The sequence below is a fragment of the Vidua chalybeata genome, chromosome 2 (genome assembly GCF_026979565.1).
Source record: "Vidua chalybeata isolate OUT-0048 chromosome 2, bVidCha1 merged haplotype, whole genome shotgun sequence".
NCBI classification, from domain to species: domain Eukaryota; kingdom Metazoa; phylum Chordata; class Aves; order Passeriformes; family Viduidae; genus Vidua; species Vidua chalybeata.
The window spans coordinates 44107531-44134721 of record NC_071531.1 but is presented as its reverse complement, the minus strand read 5'-3'; positions in this window follow the sequence as shown (position 1 = coordinate 44134721).

Sequence of the window (27191 nt, the reverse complement as noted above, 5' to 3'; positions counted from 1 at the left end):
CTGTGTGTAGTGTGTGACATTATGCTTGTGCAACCCAGGAACACAGTTGTATCATGTACTGTGAAAAAGAAGTGCAGCCAGCAGTTTCCACTTTCATGAGACCGCACCTGGAGTACCGCATTCAGCTTTGGGGGCTTACAGGAAAGATAACTATCTGTTGTAGTGTAGAGGGACATGAATATGGTCAGATGATGGGAGCACCTCTCATATGAAGAAACGTTCAGGCAGTTGAGATTGTTTAACCTGGAGAAGGCTCTAGGGATATTTTCATAAAGGCTTCCAATACTTTAGAGGAAGCTTATAAGAAAGAGTAAAATATTTTAACAGGGTGTATAATGGCAGGGCAAAGGGCAATGGTTTTGAACTGAAAAAGGGTAGATTTAAATTGGACTTGAGCAAGAAATTCTTTACTGTGAGGGTGGTGAGTCACTGGAACAGGTTGCCCAGAAAAGCTGTGGACGCCCACATCCTTGGAAATGTTCAAGGCCAGGTTAGATGGGGTTTTGAGCAACCTGATCTAGTGGAAGGTTTCCCTGCCCATGGCAGGGATGGTTTGAACTAGATGATCTTTAAGGTCCTGTCCAATCCTAAACATTATATGATTCTATGAAATGGTTAAACATGCAGGAAAGGGACTCTCAAAAATCAGTACCATGAATAGAAATATCCCTAATCTGATCAGCAAGACTCTCCATAACCAGGAATACATATACTAAAAACCTATTATCCAGAACTTATTCATCTTAATCTTAAAAAATTGCTTGATATCTTTGGCCAGAATTAACACCACGTAATTGTTCTGCTGTTTTACCTCATTTACCTCAAAAAGAAAAAAAAAATCAAACTAAACAAAAGAAATCAAGTTGTAACAAAGTGAAACAAATATTTATTTTACTTAGTAAGTATTTAAGATATTGTGTACTACTCTTTTCTGTAAGATAAGTCAAACCTGTGTTCTCTCAGGGTTTTGACAGGTTATTCTTTTTTGATTGACATATTACTGTGCATCTGTTCCTCATTATATAACAGACTTAAGGATTAATTGTTTTAGAAAAGAATAATGAAGAAGACTAGTTATGACCTTTATGATCTGGTGGCTAGGACAATTCTTGGACAGAATGAGATGATTTCATCTATGCCTCTATATCAGTTTTATGTTTTATCCAATGACTATTTAATACAAGTTCATAGAGGCTAGATCTGTAGACATGATGGCATCTTTTTGATAGCTATGGGTAAAAACTACACTAGAAACTGTGGCTGCTAAAATGTACTTTCAGCAGTCTATTGGGAAATGATGCCATAAAACTTCCAGTGAATCTATATATTGAATCTCTAGTCAAGTGAAAAGCTACAGCCAAGCATTTCAAAAGTTTAGCATTTACCTAATCCCTAATGGGGTTTAATTACCTTAAAGTCCATGCAGTTGTATAACATCTATTACTTTGCTTAGGTCAAACCTTTTCTCCTGAGAATAATGATGTCACTGTGTATAAATTCAGAGAATCCTGCTTACCTGACAGTCTTGCAGGAAAAAAACCCTACACAAAACCTCCCTTCATTGAAGAAGAGGGTCAGAAGTGTAATCTATTTCCCATTTAGTAATTTATATTAATATTTATATTATTGACATTAATATTTAATAAATATGTATTATATTTTATTAAATTTTAAGTTAACGTCAGTTTAAGGATCCTGAGTTAAATACATTTTCATGGTCTACATTTTGTTTCTTCTTGTTCCTCATGAGAGGTCATTAACTGTCACAAGCCTTTCTGAGAGTTATTATTATATCAGAATACATCTCAACCTTTTAAAAGCCCAAAGATATTCTGTTAGTGGAATACAATCTTGGTAATACTCTTCTAGCGTTATTTTTCTATTTATATACATTACCAACTATTTTTTTAGTTATCCCTCTCAATTAATTTGATTGTACTTGCTCTCTGTCATTAATTTCCCTCCTTTTCCTGCTGCTTTCATGTTGTTCAGAACAAGAATTTTTCTGTGGTACTGCCTTGGTTGGAAATGACAGCCATTTAAAGCAGATATTTAGATTAAATAATTAACAATTTACTTTCTTTATTTGTGGAAGGTGAACATATTGATAAGTTGGAGAAATAGATAACCACATTATTTGTAGTTACTTCCCCATTTCCATGATTTATTATTTCTATTATAGTATCATCTAGATTCCAGCACCTAAGTTTGAATATTAATAATGTCATGCCAGTGGCCTTTGTTATCCTTTGGACATATAATCATATTGACTCCTTAGAAGACATCATAGTTTCTGAGAGAGGTAGACATTTTCAAAGGTTTTCAAGCTCAGCCTAATGTTCCTTACACAGGAACAAGTGCACAGAGACAATCTGCTTTTGAAAAGCTTTCCTTGAATGCTTACCTTTGATCAACTTTCATTTCTTCCTTTTATTAAGTAAACTTCCAGAAGCCAAAATAGACTTAAAAGTGAAGAGGAAGTGGTTGCAACTAAGACTGTCAAAAAGACCACTGATTCAACACACTCCCTAAGCAGCTTATTAATGTCAGAACTCTTGGGAACTCATGGGTAATGTTAGATGTTATAAGGAAGAAACATTCCTAAGGGACTTGGTCCTGGAGAAATTTCTACCACCTTTTCCTGGGGTAACTCTTTCCCGAACACAGATGGCCTCAGTAAGGAAGATGTAACTTATATTTATTTACATTATCCTGAGCTAATATAGATAAGAGAGCACGTGTGTTTGTTTTCATATTTTTTTCCAATAGATTTTTGTGTTAGTGTGATTATCATAACAACCATAACCTGTTTCCCATGACTGTCACATGTTCTACTGTTTACCATTACTAATGATCCCATGTTCACTGTCTTTCTGAAAACATCGAACAATGCTGACAGCTTTGTCTGGGAATCAGTAGAATGTCACAAGTATTCATGAGTGATTCCCATCAAGTCTTTTCTAAATCTTCAGGACTTTGCAGCAGTATAAAACTGAAATTCCTGAATTGTTGGGCCTTCACTGATTAAGGCTTTAATCAAAGGATATAGGAAAGGAAAGGATGAGAAAAAGGCATGGAGAAGTAAAAGGTTTTTTTCCCTACACAAAAAATGAGCTGTCACAGAAAAGCTGATGTGGCCAAAACTATTTCTTTTACTTTTTTTATAGCCTTGACCCATCTGCCATATGTACAGTGCAACCTATTTAAGTATAAAAATAAGACACTTAAAACAAGCAGCAGGGTTGCCCTAAGCTCCCAATAAAGTTAGTAGAAAGAAAATGCATTAAATATCTGACTTTTTTTGTGGAGGTTTTCTCTACAATGACCATATAGAAAGCTACTTTTCCATAAAGTTCCAATAGGTATCTTCCTTAAGGTAAGGTGGGATATATACTGATATTAGTATATCTTCCCATATGAGACACATATATATGAGCCTATTTAAATTATGGAGCAAGTAAACATATATACATATGCACATATCCATATAAATATCTTCTCTTTATTTATCTCTATAATATTAAACTTAGCCATCTGAAAGTACATCAAAGGAAGTACCTTGCAGGAATTATCACAGAACAGACCATTTTCGCCCACCTCATTCATCCTGTTCTTCTCTTTCAAAAGCAATTCTATCAACATTAATACTGTAATATTAAAATGTATAAAAAATTAGTGCTTCTTATTTTGAAATATTGAAATAACATAATTGCATAATGATTGATTTCTTCTGAAAAACTTAGCAATAAAACTTATGACTCTTCAGGAGTCAAAGATATCTGAGATGTTTGAATAATTTTTATATTAACCAATAAGAAAAAATAGAACTGCCTTCATAAATATTATTGAAGGTTTCTCTATGATAGCCATATTTTATATTGAAGAAAATACCTGTCATCCAAGGTCAAACTATAGGGTAGGGTAATGTAGAAAGATTTTACTTGCATATGTCTGTCTCTGTTGATAGGCAGACTGCCATCTTAATAATCTGAAAGGTCTCAGAAGGAGAAAAAAACCTCAGAATATAATAAGTAATGAATATTCTTATTATCATCTTGTGAAGGTTTTTAAGAAGATTTCATCATGAATAGTAATGGATCTGATGAACACAGAGATGTCAGAGAACAGTGGTAACTACACCAGACACAGCTGTGTGGGCTCAAACCCAATCTTAGGCAGACCAAATGTACTTTTTATGAGACTGGGGGTCAGTAATTACCCTCTTTTAGGTACAAACCACAGGTCTCACTTCTACTATGAACGTATAATCAATCCTTTCTATTTGAAGTTATTGATCATTTGAGGCTGCTTGAGATGTAGTAATCATGGAGAATATGTGTCAGGTGAATAATAAAGTCAGGACCCTCAATTTTAGGATGCAGAATTCCACCTTTCCCAGAAGTTAGTTAGTTGGACCCCCTGGGATATTACCCTTAGGGCATGGGAGCAAGAAAGAAGGAAATGTGCAGCATCAGTTCAGCATTTATTCTGTGCCTATAGGGGCTTCTACGTTTGTCACCATTCCTTTAGTTTGTGTTTTTTTTTTTTTTTTTTTTTTAACTGCAACCATTTGTTTCTTTCATGAACCACTTATTCAATAACTCCATTAAACAATATTCATCTGACTTCTGAAAATATTTTTAAAAGAATGTTCACCTTTGCACACTACTCTCTAATATCTTTATTCTCTTAAAATAACAAAAAAATATAACATTCTTGCAAGTGAGGGATTAAGAGAATATTATTCATGCTTAAAAAGTAACTGATAGAAATCCACTAAGAACATCTGAGGTAGTCTATCAGTGTTTCCCTGTCCTAACTCTCCAAGTGCACTATAAATGTGGGTTTTTCATTAGGATAGTGGTTTTTTTAACTTGTCTTCAGGCAATTGCTTTTGCAAGATATACTAGCAACATTCAGAAACACTTTCATAGTAAAGGAAATCTGGATTTTCAGTAAGATAAATTTTTTATGTGTTGCAAAATCGACATAATCACAGTCATTTACACTTATGAATAGTATAGATGGAGTAAATACATAAACAGAGATTCTAGTGGCTGTATGATCACTATTCCATCCCTATTTGAAAATGACTTATAGCTTATCTCCATCTTTATTTTCAAAAAATTCTGATTCTGTCCATAATAGTTAAAATGCATTTATTTGTATTTTACATTTTCTTTTTATTTTTTTTTAACAGAAAGAATAAACTCAGCAGGTTTCTTTACTGCAGGATCTGCAAAAGACATAAGAGAAACTTACTGTTTTGTGTTATAGCTTTTATTTCATAAGTTATCATCAGTATCTTCACCAAGAGTATTCCGATGCCAAAAGATAAATCCAGTATAACACAGAAATTATTATATCAATAAATAGACTATATAGACTCTCATTTTTCACTTGCTTTTTACCTCATACTTTTTTGAAATAGAAAGCATGCAACTGCAGTCACACCTTGAATAAATGTGATGGCACCCAATAATGTTCAGATGTTCAAAAGAAAAAATTAATAGAATATCATGGATAAGATTCTGCCTGACCTCCACAGGCTGACATGTTAGTAGTCCCACTGATGTTATTATCTGTGACAGTACTCCAGGAAGAATTATAATTTATCAAGCCTAGTAGAACTGGTTGCTGTAATCATTTTTGCTAGAAGGCGTTCAGAGCCAATTACAAAAAAAAACCCCAGCATTTGAAGGAATCAGAGCTACCACAATCAGTCTTTAATAAGTAGGGCTTCTATCCTACTTGCTTTCTCAATTTTATTCCAATTTTAATCTTAACAACTCATAGAAACTGGTATTTGTACTAAGGAGAAATCTAGCATATGTCAGCAAAAATAATTGTCTTACAATACAGTATAATTTACTTACTGTACTGTTGGAATATGAACAGATATAAATTATTTGAAGTATAAAGGTTATTTCCTTAATCTGTTATAATTTAGAAGTAACTTTTTTTCCATTAGTTTAAGCTAACTGGTGGAAGAGAAAGACTGGCTCTGGGTCACTTTATAGTAATTTAATTATAAATATTGATTTGAGGAAAGTGATGGCATATTTTCCAAGCAAATGTTTTCTGTAACTGCATTTATCTAACACTCAACTAAAGTACTCAACAGTTTTATTTAAATAATTGTTCTGTCATTCAGTAAGAATTGCCAATGATTATATGAACAATTGTAAGAATTATGTTACCAGTGGCTCAGTGAAATGTTATTGACAACTGCATTGAGAGAAAAAGTCTTATTTCCTCTTAGTCATCAGAAAAACAGCTTCTATGCAAGTACAAAAAAAAAAAGTACTGGTTACCAACAGTAGGGACAGGGAAAATTTTGACTGAATAGATTTAGTATTAAATCAGGCACTTAAGCTTGAGACAGAGGGTTTCAGATGTATTTGTCTTTAAATTATTTTGCTGTGTAAGAGAAGAAACTGTTTCTTAAAGTTACTTTTTTAGCTAAGAGGGTCATCCTTTCCTTGTGAATAAGTACATCCATCCCATATATAATTCCCTAGAGTAACGTTCTCCTTCAGATATTCAAAAGTGTCTGCTAGACATTTTTTTAAAAATCTGTATTTAAAAGCAACAATAGGAAATTTTTCTGAGCTGCATGCTCATTAATAATGGAAGGTGTTAGCGATGCTGTTCTGGTTTAGTATTGTAAGGTATTTTAAAAACACAGATCATACACTTTCAGTAGTTATTCTCTTGCATTCATGTTTTCTTTTGCTTTGATAATAAATGCTGCCTGGCATACGCTCTGTTTTTTTATGTTTCCACTACATTTTTTTTCTTGCATACTCTGCATTTTCATCAAAGATCACTTAAATGATCAAATAAAAAAGAAAAGGTGGGATTTTCTTAAAAGAGACTCTGGGGTTCATGGCAATAAATCCATAGTCCCAGCTTTCTGAAGACCTTCCTGCTTCTTCTTAAGTCTCAGAAGGTTAAGAAAATGCCTCATAAAGGAAAGGAAAATTGAACTTTTGCATGTGGTAAACAACAGTTCTTCAGAGAAGTCCATCAGTTCAGCAGTTTGTTTTTTCTGCTAGCATAAAAAAAGTTGTATATTAGTCTTTGTCTTGTTACATTTACTGTTGGAGTAATTTGCCAGCTTAAGGTACACCTAACTTCTTTTTCTTCTCAGAAATTTAAACAAAAATACAATATATTAAATCGAATGCATTCTGTTAAACATGAAGTTTTCATTGAAAGAAGTTATAAAAACTAGTTTTGAAGATGGATTGTTCATCGCCTCCATACATGAAGAAGACCACTGGAGGTATTCTTGAGCAGTTATAGAATCTTTCTAGTTATATTAAATCACTATTAGTTAGAACAAGTCAGTTGCTCCCTCACAGCTGTACCACTCCAATTGCTGCATGTGCTGCTCCACACAAATTAATTTTGGAGATGATTGTGCTGAAATGGAAATACCTTATAACCCCATAAAAACTCTATAATCTTCACCTTCAAACATTAACAATACATTTTAAGTTAGCTTTCCTTAATAAAACTGGTTTAAAACAAAATCATATATCCTTTTTTTTCAGTTTAGCTTAAATAAATATTTTCAACACAATTTTCAGCAAAACATGTATTCAATGTTTGATTCATAACTGTAAAATAACCTGCATGTTAGGTTGATTATAAATAAGAAGCAAGAAGCACAGTGTCAATATATGGCCTTATGTGCACTGCCTTGTGTCAAATATAAACCTGGAGATTTGATGTGTTACTATATATCTGTACCTATATACACACACATATATGTATATTAATACTTTCCTATAATGCTAACGATCAAGAAATAAGCCCTCTGAACAGAATAATGACAGAAGTTCTATTCCATAAAGCTGAAGACATCCCAACAACCATTTGGATATCTTTTTATATCAGATTTTGATATTACACTGAGGAGCAGTTTGCTTTGCAATCATCTGGTAATGAGACATGAGAGCATTCCAAACCATCAACAAGCATTTAAAGCTTGTCCTTGTATACATTACTTACCTTCTTCACTTTCATTATAACAGGCAAGACACATGGAAAGCATAGTCTATGAAGAAACCCTGACTCTAAGGACTTGCCTTTAGACCTGCAAATAAAATGCTGACTTAATTGTGATTTTCCTGTTTCTTCTTGGGTTTCCATTAAAACATGATTAACCTAAAACTAAAGTAAGTAAGTTACTAATACTGATTTAATTATATTTTCATGTGAATTTTAAATGAAATGCAGCAGAAGTGTAACACAAATACAATATTACTTATAGCTTCCTACAGTAGTTTATTCAGATTGTAATTTCAATTTTGTTTTAATTTCAATTTAATTGAATAATATAGTTGCACTGAATAATGAGTATAGTAATTAAACTGATACATCTAGAGTTTATTTGTCTAGTTCAAATTATATAAAACTTTGGAGAGAAAAAATGAAAGAGAAATCTGCTTGGTTTTAATCTTTCAAATTTGATACCAGGAATTTTATTACACATGTTCTTTATTTTCTATATAACAGATATGAGTTCCCTGATTAAATGCACTGAAAGTAATTATATTCCAATTGTACATTTGATTTTAGATTCATCAACTGAGCTCCTCCAGAATTCTGTTTCACAGATAAGCTACATACAGCTGCAACAAATACTTGATTCTCTGGAAATACATACACATATGTACAAATTGTGGAGCAAGAAGCTGGAGAATAGCCCCATGGAAAGATACCTGAGAGTTTGCTGACGATGTGTCAGTAGTGTTCCTCAGCAGCCAAAAGGGCTGGCTGTGTCCTGGGGTGCATCAGACACAGAATCTCCAGCCAGTCAAGCAAGATGATGGTCCTGCCCTACGCTACGCTGGTGTGGCCTTACCTCACAGAATCACGGAATGGGTCAGGTTGAAAGGCACCACAGTGGTCCACCTATCCCAACCTCCCTTCTCAGGCACGGTCATCCTAAAGCACATGGCACAAGATTGTATTCAGAGAGTTCTTTAATATTTCCAGTAAAGGAAGACTTCACAGCCTCTCTGGGAAATCTGTTCCAGTGCAAGGTCACTCACACAGTAATGAAGTTCTTCATCATATTGATTCAAGTTCCTGTATGTCAATTTCTGCCCATTGCCTCCTGTCCTATTGCTCAGCACCACCAAAAACAGCCTGGCTCCACCTTCTTGGCACCCTCCCTTCATATACTGATAGACATTGATGAGGTCTCCTCTCAGACATCTTTCTCGAGGCCCAGCTCCCACATCCTTTCCTCATAAGAGAGTTGCTCAGTCTGTTGATAATCTTTGTTGCTATCTATAGGACCTATTCTAGGACCTCCATCTCTCTCTGGTACTGAGGATCCCAGAATTGGACACAGCACTCCAGATGTGGCCTCACTAGGGCTCAGTAGAGGAACAGGATCACCTCCTTCAAACATCTGGGAATGCTTTTCATAATCCACCTTAGGATTCTCTTGGCCTTCTTGGCCACAAGGGCGCACTACTGACTCATGAGCAATGAGTCATGATTTGTTTTCCTCCAAGACCCCCAAGTCCTTCTCTGCAGAGTTCCTTTCCACAGGAAACATTTGTCAGGCATACCAATTTAAGTGTATGAATTGATCTTTTTGATCACAAAACTGCAAGAAAACCATGACTTTGAAAATGGTAAGGATGAGAACCTGAGGGTTCAGATTGCTGTTTGGACTGTTTCAACTAATGAGGCAATATGCTTGAGAAGGCGGAACAGAAGGAAGCAAAGGAGGAAGAAACAGAATGGGGTACAAAAGTGTCTGGTTGTAAATTTTGGCTGGTCAGTACACTTGTCTGAGCAAGCCCTGTGCCTGATGACTGCAATCTGCTCTATCTTCTTCTTATATCCTTACTTTTCATTCGTTTCATAGCAGGAAGAAAATATACTTCTGTGATTTGGAGAAAAGATCATGTTAGAAAAGGAAGGAGACAGTATGGGCCAACACAGTTGCAGAACAATGCTTCATCAACAAGTTAATATATTTATGGTTCCACACTGCTACACCTAAACCTGGAGAGCAACATTCATTTTCTGATGTTTAAAACAGTGTTATGATTTTGAAGGACTAACTTATTTCAACAATATTACATGGACTTATTTTTCCTATTCCAGACACAAACTCATCAGTGATAAATTGCAACAACCAATGGTGCCTTGGCTTTTTTATCTGAAGTACTTGAAAAAAGAGATTTACAGGATGGTTTTCAAGTTCAGTGAGATCTATCTTTTTTTTCTCAAAAAAGCTATTCTGTGACAACCCCAGGAGGCAGACACATCACATGAAAAACATTTATTAAATTGCTCATTGATTTCTTTATCAGAGGTAAAACGTTCTACACTCACTTCCTTGTACTCTTCAACTTAAAGCATTATGCAGAAGTTAGGAATAAGAGGACTTCTTACCCATCCTGTGGGCACCACAGGCCAAGGTCTTTAAGAGAGCAGAGCTGAACCTTTCTCCTTGTGCTCTACTTTGAATATTCAGAGTCATGCTGCTTGTCCTCAAAGCTCAATTGTAATATATTTAATACCCAGTGGAGGTTGGCTAGATGCCAAAAAGTGCTCAGTTTTCCTTATTCTCCAAATGTAGACAGAAACTTTTGTTTGATGTCCCCTAAGAAAGTGGAAGGGACTAAGATTTCTCTGAACTCAGATTTCATCACTAGCCTAACTTGCAGTCTCTTGTGTTTTGAAAGAATACAATGCAAGAATTAATTTGAATGACTATAAATACTGTTTCCAGTAGGTATCTGGCTATTACAAATCCACTTTAATTATTTCTTTTTTATTATGAAAGGATTAGCATTGTTCCCCAAGATATTTCCAACAGGCTTCAGATTGCTTTGGGTCTACCACCTATGTCCTCCCATTACACCTGCTTTCATTTCTCTTCATCCTGGAGCATACTCCAGGTCAGCTTGTTTCATCATGTGAAAGAAATATCATCCATCCTGTTAAATGCAGATTCTAAAATGATGTGAACTGGTTTGACTAGTTCCTCAGAAAAGACTCCCCTAAAATGAAATTAACTCTGCTTTAATATGTCTTCTAGACCAAATGGAAGTCCCCATGATCCTGTTGCCATTTGTCATAAGCAAAGACAGACAAAACTATGCTTTACCCTTGAAACATAAGCAGCTAGAATATCAACTTTCTTTTTAAAATAATCCTTTACATTGTTTTGTTGACTTCCAAAGATATTTAGAATAAACTCCAGAGCAACTGTCCCATGATAAAGCAGGTTAGATCCTTTAAGTTACATGATCTAAACTCCCTATAAGATGAAAAAAATCCATAACTTCACAAATTAATGGATTCTTCTTCCTCACTGTCATTCTGACTTCTCCAAATACATGACTTCCCAGTTTCCTATGTATGCCATTTATCCTGTGATGATCATTATATATTTTCTTTACAATTTGAGGATTCTCTTAATGATCTTCTTCTGAATGACTACAATTTTAAGATAATTCTCAGCTTCACTGCAGCTACCTTTCTGAATTAATCACCTGGAAGAGGGAGGACACACCCAATACATGTCATCATATATCATGCTGGTTTGGGGATTTTTGTTGCTACAATTACCTCACAATGTACAGCTGAACGTTTTCCTTCTAGTTTCTCTGCTTTTCTATGAGTTAACTATGCCTTAATCTTGTTCTATGTAGCCTTCTAAAACCAAGAGAACACAAGGAATTAATTTTCACAAATTCTACTTCTCTGGAAAGAAAATATAGGAAACCTTTTCTGTTTCAATCTCATCTTGTTTCAGTTTACTGTATTTCCTCACTTCCAAAATGTTTTATGACTCCCATTTTCTTCAAGACAAGAATTGTTAATACTATATTTTATGAAATTCATCTTTGCTTTATATGTCATATTGTTGAGAAAAGCTATAAACATGATGCTTCTATTTAGGAACTTACAGCATGTCAATTTCTGCTGCATCATGATTAACATATTTTTTGTTCCTTTAGAATTGTAATTAGCACTTTAATTATGTTTTTCATATAAGCAATACTGGTTCAATAGCTGCAGACTGAAAAGCACCACTTGATTCTGTCCTCTGACTTCATGGATATGACAAACAGTTATGATTCGATTATAAGAGATGCCTCTGCTGCAATTAAGGTGCAAACAAGACCATATGCCTAAGCCAATAGTATGTTTTTTATTTAACAGTAAATGTGACCTAGAGAGATGGAAACAGGAAGGCAGGCAGAGCCCAAAAATAAGGGATGGGTGCAAAGAAGGTGGTTTAAGATTTGGATCCATTTCTCATTATCCTACTCGATTTCTGATTGGCAATAAGTTAATTTCTCCAAGTGGAGTCTGTTTTGCCTGTGATGGTACTTGCTGAATTATCTCTCCCTGTGTTTATCTCAAGCCTTTCATCATATTTTCTCTCCCCTATCCAGTTGAGGGGAGAAGTGATAGAGTGTCTTGGTGGGCACTTGGTGTCCAGCCAAGGTCAACCCACCACAAATGGAAACATTTTCTACTGCAGATATTTCTCCAGATTCTCTCTCCTGTCCCTGATACACTTTTTCTAATCACCTCTGGTCAAATATTCAGCAAGGAAAAGTGCACTGCTATGCCTCATAGTTATCTATTTGAACTGTTTGTCCTTTCTTCCTATAATGATACTTTGATGAGTTGGAATAGTATTATTTCAGTTTTATCTCCTTGTGCCATTTTTCTTTATGTGTTTAAGTGTCCATGATGCTGAAAATAGCTTTGCTGCTCTGAACATGAATATTGAAGAGTGTTCCATAAAAGCTATTAGATCATATCTTTTCTGAGGCACAGAGCTGATCTGGAATTCTATGCTGATATTTTTTAGTATGACTAGACAGGAGTTCATGCTACTTTCCAAGCACTGAAGACCTCAGGGCTTATGATATGTTTTGATCATGTCTTTTCTGTCTTCTCTGGTCTGTAATTTCCATAGCTATGAATGTCTGCTGAAATGAAAGGAAATATTATATACTGTCTGAAGTCAATTGCATCTTCTTTCAATGAATTCATGCAGCAGAATATAGATATGCTGAAGAAGTAAAAATATGCTGTAATTAGGAGCCTTCTTTACCATCTCTGAAATGTAGAGCAGAGTTCAGAGTTACTAGACCTTATGCTCATTAAAACTTATGATAATTAATTAAAGAAGCAATTCAGATTTTCCTCTTGAAATGTATTTTACTTCTGGATTATTGTACTGTCTACCTAATTTACTTTGGACCACAAGTCTAAAATTTGTGGTGCCCAGAAGTCAGCAATAAATTAGCTAGTAATTTCTTCAGGTATTTGGAGGGGAAGGAAAATTAAAATTCTCAGTAGTGGAATAAATATCCAGTGGATATAATGGATAAAACCCATCTAGAATAAAATATAATAAAATAACTCAAAAGCTCTCCTCCATCTTCATCTCTCTTGATTTTTGAAGTTCTGTCCCTAAGCATAATCAAGCAAAATTGCTTCTGATTTACAGAAGATTGATGAACATAGGATGCTATACAGGAGTAAAATGTGCTGTTCCTGTATTTCTTAAGCAATTTAATTTAGTGGAAACTTATATGAATTTATGTTAAAAACTCAAGAACCACTTAAAGTTCTGTCAGATTCAGGTCATCATTTCAAGGATTTCACAGTCCACAATCTCTCTCTGATATGAACACAGAAAGTAAAAAACTGTTAGAATCAGATGATAACAGGAACACATTATGGTATAAATGATGCAATCATCTTGTGTGCTCTTGGAATAAAATATAATTTAGAGGGAAGAAATGAAAGTATTGCAATAAGCTGCAGGAAAAATAGAAATTGTTGAGAAGCCAAATTATTATAGCTCCTTCTTTCTTGTATCAAAATGTTTCAGCATTGGTTGTTATGATGTTGATGACATCGATGTGCATTATATAGATATTGTTACTGCATATGCAAGGCTAGAATAAAATTATGTTTAGCCTATGACCTTGAACTTCTCTTTATGTTATTTACAGAGCAAATAACATAAATTTATTTTTGTTATAAAATAAAAAAAAAAAAAATATTTTGCAATACATCATTTGCAGAGTAATAATTTGAAGTAAGTTTAAAGTACAGCATACTTATAATCTTCAATGTTAATGGCAAATAAGCACTTAATGCAACTTGCAGAATGCAGTTGTGTCTACAGTGTGAAATGGAAAAACAAATGTCAGTAGTCATATGCATAATTAAAAAACAATCTGAGACTGTGTAGACATTACTATGTTGAGTTAGTACAGAAAAGCGGACTAATATATGAAGTACTGTAATTGTTTCACATTTTACAGATTTCACAGATTCCTTTAAACAACTTTCTCTCTTTTATAACAGTCTTACAGATATTACATTAGAATCACATTATTCTAAAATATTTTCATAACACATAATCTCAAGCACTTCTTATAGAAAAGCCAGATGATAATTTGAGAAAAATAATTTAATATCATCCTTTAAATTTAAATTTACCTCAGTTATAGGTCATAAGTTAACACTATAGGTATAGGTAATGCCCAGTATCTGAGGACATTACAATAAATAAGTACCAAGGTACAAGATGTATTTACAAAATGCATACATTGAATACAGATATTAATTTATCTGTATATGTGTTCTGGAGTGAATGTTATGTCAGGACTGTAGGCATGACTGTTTTACTCACCTCTCTGAAGCAAACATGGTTTGACATCCTCCAATAGTGAAAGAGTGATCTTTGAAAGAGAACTAGAGTTAAGATAAGAACAAACTATACCTGCAGGAGATAGTTTTGCTACTTTTTTCATCAATGTGCTGCTGCCCTTCAGTTGTTGCTATAGAAATCCAGCAGACAAGGAGACTATAGAGGCTTTATAGATAGGAAGTTCACTTAAGCCAATCAGTGCTCTGCCCATTTAGACTTACCGTGGTTGCCTCCATGTCATTAATAAAAAGAGACAACAATGGGAGTGCTGCCACATGAAAGTTTAAGAACCCATTGCTTTCCTTCTTGTCTACAAAGCAGTCTGCCTACTGTCCAGATACAATAGAATTTCTAATCAAATTTTTAAGTAGATTATATAGCTCACTAAACCTGACTGCACTATGGTATCCTTCTCTTCTTCCTCTGAATCTCAAAATCCCCACTGCTTTCTTAGCAGCCACATAGCATAAACTAGTTATCTCTGAAACTTACCCATTTTATTTCATTCAAAGACCTGCTTTCTCTCTCTCTCTCTCTCATTCTCTCTCTCTTATGCGCTCTCCTATTTTTCTTCCTCTCTTCCTTTTTTTTTTAAACAGTCAATTTTTCCCTAAATGAAGAAATTTCCTAAAGAAATTAGGAAAATGCAAGTTTCATATTAATTTGATCATTTAGATATAGGAGGGAGGAAAGAAACGACATAAAAAAGGTTAATTTTCATCTAGAAAAAGAAAGGTTGCCTAGGAAGCCATTTTTATTTCAACATATAAAGTTAGAGGGTATGCTTATGTTTGCAGTGATCTTTCCTTCATAGAATGTCAATTCCTTGATACAGAAATTCTAGCAGTTATACAAAAAAAGTTGTGATAAATAGCTGTGAAAAATATATATTTATTTGATATAATGATAATACAGCATTCTTACTGATTCCTACCTGGATTATTCCTCACATTTATTTGTATCTGTAATAAATTTATATGTATTTAGACCTCTCAATTTTATTTATATCATCATAGACTTCTACAGAGCAACACTTACAGATTAGATATGAAACTATGTCACAGAAATCACAAACGTATTCCACCTCTGACTTATGACATACTTAAAACCTCCAGACCTGAGGCTTAATTCAGTGTCTGTTGATGTAATAGGAAAGACTTACACCCATTTTAATAGAAACTGTACTTTGCTTATGAAAACAAAGATTTGCAAAAACTGATGCAAAGCCATGGTTTCTGTCTCTGATTTATCAATTGACATTCACTACTTTTTTCTGGCCATTTTGTGCATCATAACAGAGTTATTGCTTTGATGTTTCATACCAGCTTCATATTTACATATGAACTTTACCATTCTTAATATAATTTTATGGTTTCAAAAGTAAACTACATTGTAATTTCAGAAAAATGGTGTGTGCAGTGTCAAAACAATTTTTTCAGGAATCCTTCTTATTTCTTTAATGAAAAAGAGATTGATAATAGTTTATTACTTTTCAGGAGACTTTCAGTTAATGGTCTAGTTATGGACCAGTAAGAATTTTTTTTCCTTATTTGATAGTTTCTCTTTGCTGATGGAATTTCTCTCTTCTTTTGGCAGGGGGAGCTGTGTCAAGCATTAAAGATTTGCATGATTTTGCTTCTTTCTTTGAAATATATTTCATTGCATATTCTGATCCTGGAAAATATAAATGTGCTAGGAACCTGGGTCCAATTGGGGCTAGTAGCAAAACCAAGTGTGCAATAAGTAACAAAATGCAGGAAAAAAAATGCTTAATATCAATCCACCTGTCAATCACTGCAAAAAATACACATCAAATTTTTAACTTCATTTCCATAGGTCTAATTTATGCTATTTTTTATATTTGATCTTTCAAGTGGGATTATGCCAAGAATTTAACACTAAATGGGAAGAAATGTGGGAGTCAGTGTTGAAGGTAGCAGGTCTGGGATGCCTTGGGAGGATACTTTTGTTTAACTTAGAGTGAGTAACTGCGCCGATTTCCCTACGCTCCCTTCTCCCACATGGTAATAGCTGCCTGCCAGTCACCCGGGACTCACTCCCACAGCCCAGAAAGTTCCCCCATTGGCTCCTGTGTGACAGTAACTCCCCTCTTGTTGCACCATTGGTTAAATGGATATCACCCCACCTCAATTCCTCCTTCTACCCCTGTCCCCATTGGTTTATTGTACTCTGTCCCCGCCTACCTTCCCTGGTTTATATACTTTGTATCCACCCCTTGCCGGGGCTCTCAGCTCCAGCTTCGGCTTCTTCTGTGAGCCTGCGCTCTGTCCCTGGATGCCTCCTCCTGCGGTTTGTCTCCCTCCTGCTTCACCTGCCTCCCTCCCAGCCTACCTTCATCCTACCCCTGTGGACCCTCTACTCAATCCTAAAATAAAACCCAGTTGGAACTCTACACGGAGTGTGCTTCCATTTGTTCCTGGTGTGGAAGATTACTTCATCCAGGCACTGTCGACTGGTCGGCTGGGGGATCAGTTTGTGGGACTTGCACAGCAGCAGCTCCAACCCCGCGGGTCACCCTACAGGACACAGTCCGGGGCGGCCTGCAAAGAAACAAAGAAATAATCTTGGGGGGTGGGAGGGAGAGGGAATGAGTGTAGGATTTTTTGGGGTTTTGGTTTTGTTTTTTTTTTTAGCTAATGTATCTTTTGTGTGATCAGTGAGAGAGCAGCAGCAGTACTTGCAAGACCCTGGAGAATTTTTAAGTTCTTCAAATTCTTCTGACAGTACTCCGTTTAATTTAATGATATAAGAAATAGGGCATATACTATATAAATCTTCCATGGGTTATCATTCTAAAGCCAGCTTATGACTAAATATTGCCAAGCTAAATGTGTACCCAAGACATATTCCTATTATAAATTATCATAGCTAATTATACATGAAAGTACTTCTATGTTTGTGCTTAAATCAGTTTATCAGTTGCTGGATAATTTCATTAGGTATTAGTTATTTTTTGGATAATGAGAAATAATCACTATCCACTTGCTCCATTAATTCATTATTTTAACACTCTCTACTAAAGTGTTCGAGTCCTAGTTTATTTTCATAAGTCAAAATGCTAACCTCCCCATGCCCCAAAGTAGGAAATAATTTTGATAGAAAATCTCTTCTTTCTTTTAAAGTCTTTTTTAATGATGAAAATAAAGGCCAAAAGAACTGCACACAGCACTGAAACTGCTTGCAAACCATACATTAATAAATATGTAATAATACTTATAATTCTTAATTATGTATAGTATGTATAGTTAGTTAATATATTCATATTCATTCTAGTTCATCTCTCTGATGCTGAACACTGAGTTGAAATTTTCAGAGAACTGTCAACAGTAGCTTCAGAATCACTTACATGAGAAGTAGCAGCTAACTTTCTGTCATATTTTCCCTCAGGCATATTACCTTGCACTTATCAACACCAAATTTCATCTGCTGATCCATCAGCAGATACTACTCATATAACATTTTCAAATCCTTCTGCAAGTCTGTACCATTACCTTCAGATTTGTCCAACTGGAAAAATTACAAGTTTGCTCCCTTCTCCAAGTCATGTAAGTCAAAACAAAAAAGGACAACTAACACAGTCTCTTGGGCAAAATCTGTCTTTTTGCCCTTTTTGTTCTTGGATCTCAGTTTCTGTGCTGTTGCTTGCATCCAAGTAGATTTTGGCAAATGCCTTGTTAGGGTAAATTCCTCCCACAGCAGCCAAGTCTATGTTCCTGGCCAAGTAGGGAGTAAGGAAGATGGGAATGAAAAGCAAGTTTCCATGATCAGTGGGAGAGCAACAGCAGAAGTTGTAGGGCCATGATGCATTTTTAAATTATGTAGAAAGTGGGGGAGTGGACTATGCTATTTACAGGATTTGGAGGGCAAGAAAGATGACTTTGGAGCAGGGTATAAAAATGGGGTGGCACAGAGGTACTATGTAGCTGAGGATGGCATCCAGAGGGTTGGGGAGTTGAAAGGGAGCTTAGTGTGGTAACAAAACTAAGATACTACTTGGAATAGAAAAGAGTGGACATGCTTGAAAGGTTATGAATGAAGTGCTTGGGAAATTAGAGATTTTGATGACTAGGAGACAAGATCAGGCATTAAGAGTCTGAATGTATTAGGAAGAAAAAAAAAATGGAGTTATGAGATTAGTCAGAGCAGCTTTAGAATGAATGAATGAATACCTTGTTGTAAATCCCCTCATACTCTGATTTTTTGATTGCAATAGCATACATAACACTGCTGGAAATCACCCTGAATTACTAACCATAACTTTTATTTATTTTATACTTTTCAACTGGTGTTTAATTTATAAAAGGACTTGCCTTATTTACACACCATTCATCATCGTACAGTCCAATGACTTCACAAACCCTTATACAGATAATTTATGAAACTGTCTGCCCTCTCTGGATGCCATGTATACATCCAAGGCTGTCTATCACTCCCTTCCACAACTAGATAGGGAAGAAAAAATAGATGTAAAGGCTTATGAGTTGAGACAGGGAGAGATAACTCATCAATAACAGGCTAAACAGACTTGACTTGGGGATATCAGTCAAAATAAGAGTAGGATACTGAGAAGTGAAAAAAAAATTGGAAACACCTTCTCTGAATCCGTCCCTCCTTCCCAAGCATCCATCTCCTCCCCCTCAGTGGTACAGGGAGATGGGGAAATGGTGGTCAGTTCATCACATGTTATTTTGGCTACTGCTCAGGGACAGGCTCTTGCCCTGCTCCGGCATGGGATCCTTCCCAGAGACCATAGCTCTTTCATGAACTGCTCCAATGTGGGTGCCTTTCCAAGGGGTACAGTCCTTCAAAGAAAGCCTGCTCAAGTGTGGGTCCCCAACAGGGTCACAAGTCCCACCAGGAAACCTTCTCTAGCATGGGCTCCTCTCTCTACAGGTCTTCAGGTCTCCCTTCCAGGAGCCTGCTACAGCATGGGCTTTCCACAAGTTCACAGTCCTCTTTTGGGCATCCATCTGCTCTGTCACAGGTATCCACAACAGGCTGAGGGTGGACCTCTGCATCTCTGTGATCTTCCATGGGCTACAGGAGCACAGCTGCTTCAGCATGGTCTGCACCATGGGCTGCAGGGAATCTCATCTCTGGCACCTGGGGCACGCCTTCTGCACTGAACCTGGTGTCCGCAGAGTTGTCACGTCACATATTAACACTTCTCTCTTCCCTGGACACAATTACTTCAGGTATTATCTCTGATGGGCTCAGCCTTGGACAGCAGCAGGTATGTCCTGGAGCTGGCATTGGTTCGTCCAGACATGAAATCTTCTGGCATCTTCTCACAGAAGCCACCTTTGTAGTCCCACTGCTAGCAAAAACTGGCTGTGCAAGCCCAATACAGTCCTTAAGTAGGTAAACTTTGATTTTATCTCTCCATTTAACAAATTGTTCATCAAACCAAAAGGGGAAAAAAATATAAAAAGGTAGGCTTTTTATTTTGATCAATTATTTTTATTTTCAAGACCTTTAGATTTTTAATAAGTATTTTACAAAAATATTCCTAGGGTTTCCTTAATCGTAACAATATTTTCATTTAATTTACACTTTCTGTGAATGGATATGATTGGAGTTAAATCCAGCTAGTGGATGGTCATAAACTGTGTTTCCCAAGACACAGCTTGTGGGCCAATTCTGTTTAATATCTTTATTGATGGTCTGGATGAGGGGACTGAGTGCACCCTTAGACAGTTTGAAGATGATGTAAGGTTCAATAGGATCTTCTGGAGGGTAGGAAGGTTCTACAGAGGGATCTGGGCAGGCTGCATTAATGACTGAGGCCCACTGTAGGTGGTTCAGCAAGCACCATCCCTGGAAAAGTTCAAAAGGCTTGGGGATGCAGCCCATGGATACATGGTTTAATGGGGAAGATTGTGATGCTGAGTTAACAACTGAACTCAAAGATTTTAGAGGCCTTTTCCAGCCCTAATGATTCTATGATTCTATACTTTTATTTTTTGATACAGTACTGAACTCTTAATTTACTGATTTGTTTTATTGGCAACATTGTTTAGAAAAATAAATAAAAAATTATTTTTTGAACTAACGAATTGTCAGGATTTTTCCTTTTTTGCTTAATGGGGGTATAATTATATAAATTTAATGTTTTTCTTAAATTTAAGAAAATTACAAGGAGTTTGAAGTTTTGGATCTACATTATAAAATACAGCACCAAGCCTCAGATACCTGAAGCATAAGAAAATGCCCACGGAAGCTAACCTCAGAAAATTTCAGAAGTTTCAGAAGACTGTTCTGTCAAAAAGGCATGTAGATCTGCAGCAATTGGGGATGAGGATGAAGAGTTGTATTTAATAAAAGAGAGAGACAGAGAGCATCAGCAAAAAATATCACTTTGACAAATGATAAGCTTTTGAGTTTTCGTGAACCAGCAAGATGGGGTTTTCATATATTTTTATAGTAGTTTGGTCTTGGAGATTAGAAAACTGACACATGACTTGACCCTGAAAACAATGTTGGCTGGCAATATTAATGAAGTTTCACAATCCTGAGGGAGAATAATATACACTGTTATCACTGTTTGTTTGTATGTCACTGTGGCTAAAAGTGTCACAGACCCTGAACCAACGGACAGAAGATAAGTCAAGTCTCCCTGAACAATTTCTCTCATGCTTTTAACTGCCATAACCTCATTGACTTGGTTTACATAAGCCACAAATCTGAATATTCAAAATATTGTGTTTTTATAATATTTAATATCTAATTTATATATTCAAAGTATTATAGTTAATATGCATATTTGAAAATGCACTGTCAAGGGCATCCATTTTAAACCATAAATGTGAAAATTTTGCAAATAATATTTAAAGAAATTAAAACCCTTAGTCCCACAAGAAATTTATCTGAGCTATATTTTCCCACTTAAAAAAAAAAAATTGGTTTGGATTTAGCTTCAGATCTTCTAATAGTCTTCTGTAGGGAAAAAGAAGGAAACTTGGAGTGTATTTAATTTGTTTTCACCAGCACTACTCACAATACTGTGGAATATAGAGCACGGACTGAGCGGAAAAATTTTCCAGAAAGTATCTGAGATTGTACAGTCAGAGTAATTTAACATCTGTGGTTTAGCATTTTTATGAGTAATTTATTAAGTGCATTAAAAATATGCTTTCCCTCTAATCTACCTTATTTGTGTCCTTATCTGTTCTCTGTAATTCACTCACTAGGAAGGGATCTAAATAAAACCAAAACAAAACACCAGAGTTCAGCACCCCTGTGTTGATCAAGAAGCAAGAGCAATGCACGTTCTGAAACGGTGCTGTCTGATTAGGATTATTGCCTTTGTGATTTACTTCCAAATTTATTTGTGCAAGACACCACAATAAAAATCTCTGAAATCCAGGAGAAGTGAGATCCCAGTCAGGGACTTTTGCTCTTATCTCTTCATCATACCCAGAAATGACAACATATTTTTCTTAGAAATTAATTAGGATGAAAGGCAGAATGATTCCACAATCAAGCAGGGAGCTAAACCAAAGAGTTTGCAGCATATGAATGATGTAAACACCATTCAAGTACAACAAAATAATATCAGTAAAAAAATACTTCCTTTAGTTTCTATAGTAGGGCCATCTGTAGTTTTATACTTAGCACATCAATTATAAGTGGAGGAATTTATTTGCTAGATATAAAATATATCGAAGTTGAACCAAACATTTACTTTGAGGACTTTTTAACTTTTTCCAGTTCTTCCTTTTTAACTGGAGATAATCAATATGAACATATTCTAAAAGGCTTTGGTCTACCAAAACAGACAAATTTGCCTTTTTTTTTTTTACCAGAGAAAGGGGTCAATTACTGGGAAGATATTTACTGTATACAAGCTTGAAATGCATTATTATTAAGACTTTTCTGTATTAACTAGGTTATTGGGACAAGAAGACTGAAAAATATTATTTCCACTAACTGTGAATTATTTGTTTTTTATATCTAGTTTGTTCCTTTTTGTTTATAAGATTTTGATGCAAGCACGGCAACATAAAAACTGTACTTGCAAAGTCTGTGTAAAGTTTGTAAGAATTATTTTGGCAAAAATCCCTTACAAAAATTAGACTTTTTCTCTATATTTCCTTATGAACTAAGTCTTCTTCCCAGTGTTTCATTCAGCTTAGTTGTGGAAATAGAGATTTCTTTTCATTTTGCTGGATAACTAAGTAAGATGAGGAAAATTTTCAAAGAAGAAACTTTTTCAGATCATTTTAAGCTGGACATTGACAGACAGATTTATACTTTGTTACTGAAGAGAAGTATGATTCTGCGGATGCATGAGCAGTTACACTGAAATCACTCTTAGAAGAGCTGAAGTTGAGGGAGGAAATCAGTGAACCTTTTGTACACAGTGTAGAGTTACCAAGTTTGAAAGAGTGGGCAGAAATAGCAGTTTAGGAGAAAGAATAAGATTGGCCTGTATTTTTTTCAGGAATTCAGTCTTAAAAGAGAAGCTGTCTGTAGCAAGGTTTGGTAAACTAAAAAGCTATTCTAAAATGTTAACAATTCTTAGGCAGGATGTGTGGTGATAATAAATTTGTGTGTCTTGCTGTACTGCCTTCCTTAGAGTAGCAGAATTTTATCCTGACATTACCAAGAAATCAACAGAGATATTTTTCCAAAACTATTCTGTTTTCTGATGCAAATTGTCTACTGTACTTCTACTGTAGTAAGATATACAAGAGAATCAAATATATAACAGTAATTTACTTTCTTCAAAAGCTTGCTTACCTGTTTTCTTTCCTATGTCACAAGGCTCTTTCTCACTGAAGAGAACATAAACAGCTCCATTTATTCAAAGGATGAGACACTATGTATGTGGATAAAGATTTTAAAAATGGGTCCAGATTAATGTGTAATGATTCTTTTATCATTACCACACATGATTCAGAGTGCATGATGCACTGGAGTAGGAAGCACAAAATCCATAAGCTAAAATTGTTTTATTTTATCTTCTCAAGCCTTGGTGTTCATGATCAGTATGAATATTTTTATTCAGTGCTGGCATGGCATCAAAATATGTCCAGAAAGATACTGAGGCTGCCTGCGCCTTTTCCTTAGCACCTTCTGAAGTTATAGACCTGACAGAAAAGTTATGGATTCATTGCCTTTTACTGCCAAGTATAGGCTTTAAAATATTGTCCTGACATATCATGGTATAAATTGATAAAGATACATTACTGCTCATAAGTAGCAATTATGTTTTATATATTTTCTGCTAAAAAAGAAAACAGTATTCAGCCTGCCAAGATTTCTCATTAAAAGTTTAAAAAATTAGAAATACTTGTTACTAATTAGATAATTAGGCAGTAGATTAAAAACCTCTAAAGAGAAATGCACTTAAGCCTAGTAGTATGTTACAATATATCTGTTTGAATTAGTTTCTGTGGTATCATTAGCATTATGTATTAACTTCACAGTTTTGATTAAAATGTGTAATCTGAGGTACCATTAAATCTAACACTTTGCATCTCACTGGAGTTTTTGTCTGTCTAATTAGCACAACGTTCATGTTCATGTTTTTTCAATATGAACACTATATGAGCATTAATATGAGCATTAAAGAAGCATATCACTGATTATGCTGATATACCTGGTGGAACACCACAGAGATGAATTTTTTTTCCCCAATTTTCTAAAAGGTGAATACAATTACAAATCTAGCAAAGCAAAAACTCTGTGATTTATTACATTATCTTATGACACTTATTTCAATAAGAAAGAATTTTGATAATTACACAAAGACGAAAACCCTGCTCTGATTCAAGAATTAAAATAATTCTTTACATGTCATTTATGAAGTTCAGTAATCAGATATTACTGAATTTTACAATTGAAATTTACTGTTGAATATTACAATTTAAGAAGTTCAGCATTCAGTTATTACTGAATATTATTTATTAACATTTTTAGCAAGCAATAATAAAATATGCAGATTCTTAGAAGGACAAAGTCAAATGAGAAGATACTTTTATGGTTTTTAAGAGGTGAAAACCCCCAAATTTTATGACACAAAACCTGAAAATTAGTATGAATAAAAACTTTGAACCCAATCTTTTATATTTTCCTCCTCCTTATCTTCTTATGTATGTCACATTTCTTTTAATCCCAGCTTTTCCTGATTCATAGCCTTCAGAACCTTGTAATATCTTACTATTTATCCCCATCATTTTGCTTTCTCCTGTCTTTTATTGCATTCAATTTTCTGTCTATCCACTTAAATATATATCTGAATATGACTTACTCTCCTGATTCCATATGTTTTCAAAAGTAGTAAATGAAGGTCATTCTTAAGTGAACAGATTCACATCCACAAGGAAATAATAAAAATAATTTACCTCCATTATTCATCTGTTATAGGCACATGATGGTTAGTTTAAAAATAGCATTTTCCCCTCTAAATCCTATGAAATTCAACTTACATAGTGAAACTGGTTTCCCCAGCAGTCGTCCACACAGCAACCATGTCCTTTTCTGGGGAAAATAAACTGTTTCCTGAGAGCAAAGCTGAAAATTCAATTACAGTTTATGAGTTAAGCAGCTAGATGTTTTCTTGATTCTTTTAGTTTGAAATGTGGAAGACAGCTTTTTCTTAAACAGTTACTGATTTCAGAAGGAGCTTAGTCTCCTAAATACAAGTTAGACACTCAACAATCATTGTAGGAATGGTGACAAGGGCCATTTTCTAAAACAATAATGTTTCAGATTTTATGTTCTTAATTAGGGAAGCTTGAAAAATTAACTAATTCCCCTTTCCCAACAAAAGGAGCCATAATAAAATTATAGAAAGCTGGAAGCTAGAAACATCTTGGGATGGGATTAATTTATCTGGGAGGGACAGTTTGAAAGCAGCATTTCAAACCGATCTCCAGAGGGATGGAGGATATAGTAATGAGCACTAAATATTCATACATTTGTGAATATGGCCACTGTAGTCATTGAGTGTCCATGTATTTTACATATAATTAAGTGTTCTTGTAAACACACAATAGGAAAATATCCCAGATTTAGTGTTTCTCTGCTATCTAGGATGTAAGGAAAACAAGCTGGGCCTTATGAAAGAAAACAAGCTGTTTGAGCTTGTGTAGTTAGAAATTCTCATTGTTGAACAGCAGGTCCTATTTCTGGGGCAGGAACTTCAAAGTGTGGAGAGACAGGATGTTCGTTTTCTTTATGTTTTACATATGCATTGTTTGCTTCTCTGCCCTTAGGGACCCATCTATCAGCTGACAAACAGCTACTGTTTGTCTAGATTTAGAACTCCCTCTCCAGCCTGCAAATATGATATGAGAAAATAACATTCTGAAGGGAATGTCAGTTGGGTTGCTTCCATTTTTGTTTTACTTATATTGTATTAGGGCAGTTTGCTGTCCTGAAATACTCATATATTTGGGACACTTCTGTTTATTCTTAAAGGCACACTGAAGATACTCCATGCTCTTTAGGACACACTAGTGGTCTAAATTGCATACTAAATGCAATTAGCATATAAATTTAACTTATAAATGCATTCTGAATTCTGCTTTTTATGACATTGACTGAATCTGTTCCAGTTCTTCTTGGCAACTGCCTGGATTATGTTGTTTAAATGTGGTTTTCTTCCTATCCCTGTATCAAAACCTTGTTCATCCTGGCCCTCGTTTGTGCTTCTTTGTGCCACAGCACCTCTTTCATCATTGCACTTACAAAAAAAGATTAAACTATTCCAGGAAGTGGGAGAGTAATGCAATTGAATGGATATTTAGGAGGCCTGGATGTGCATGAATTGGCCCTCAGTAAATAGTTTGGCCCTATGCCTTTAGTCTTTAAAGCAAATTAAATCCTGAATGGCATTTCTCCAGGAAACATGCTTGATGGAATCCAAATCCCAAATATTAAACATAGGCTGAATCTCTGAAGTAATTTTTTCCTTCATAAATAATTTTGGGAGGTAAAACCATTCTTTTCAATAGACAACTAAGGTTGCAGTGCTCTCCTAGCCCAGAAATCTAAAATGCTGGACTGAAGCTAAACTAAAAATTGATGACACAGAACTGTAAGGAATTAGTTACTGTGCTCACCACTGGCTGGTGACTCTATTAGGGTTCTGTAGTTGAAAGAAAAACAAGCAGAATAGAGAGAAAATATTAAGCAAAATATGTTTTTGTAACTGAATTCATACCTTGAAGTCATCTTAAAACTTACCACAGGATTTCTCAACACATATGGGTTTAAGTGTTCTAAATAAATTTTTAGAGAAGCAAGAGTCAAGAGCTTTTATGCAAGAGACCTGCTGTAAGAGACCTGCCCTACGATCATTTTGTCTTAGAGTTGAAATTACTTGCTAAAGGGCTCAAATATTCTATCTCTTTTATGAATTTGAGTGGTGAACAAACCCTGTTATTATTTGAGTCTTCTCTATTGAATGTGTGACCTTTTAAATACGACAGAG